We start from the raw sequence: 555 nt of genomic DNA on the forward strand, positions 1-555 counted from the left end.
TGATCCCGTAAAGATTCACAACCTCAAATACCCTATACAGGATCCCTTTGAGTCATAAACTGACTCCACAGCACATAACCACCACCTGCACCATCTACCCAGCATCTTGATTAAAATAGAAAACAATTAACGATTTCAGGTGTGCTTTGGTGCCTGGACCATATTTCAGCAGTTAAAATGTTTTTTTATACTTTGCATTTATTCCACTTTTGTTTCTTTGTTCTTTCTTATGATGATTTACAATAAAATCCTGTGTCTAATCTTGCAACTTTCTGCCCTTCAAAATATTCACTAGGGAGCCAGTAAGTAAATTCAGGGTTTCTAACCAAATGGTCTACAGTTTGAATCCAGCACTGCAGACTGGATGAGAAAGATTAGTCTGTGTGAGTCCATAAAGATTGGTGTTGTTGTTGTTGTTGTTGTTGTTGTTGTTGTTAGGTGCTGTCAAGTTGGTTATGAATCATATGGACCTTACATTCAGTGGAAAGAAACACTTCCCCTTCCTGAGGCATCCTCACAATCTGTAAAGCTTCAGTCCACTGCTGCTGCCCCTGA

The sequence above is a fragment of the Chrysochloris asiatica genome, unplaced genomic scaffold (assembly GCF_000296735.1).
Source record: "Chrysochloris asiatica unplaced genomic scaffold, ChrAsi1.0 scaffold00482, whole genome shotgun sequence".
Lineage (NCBI taxonomy): Eukaryota > Metazoa > Chordata > Mammalia > Afrosoricida > Chrysochloridae > Chrysochloris > Chrysochloris asiatica.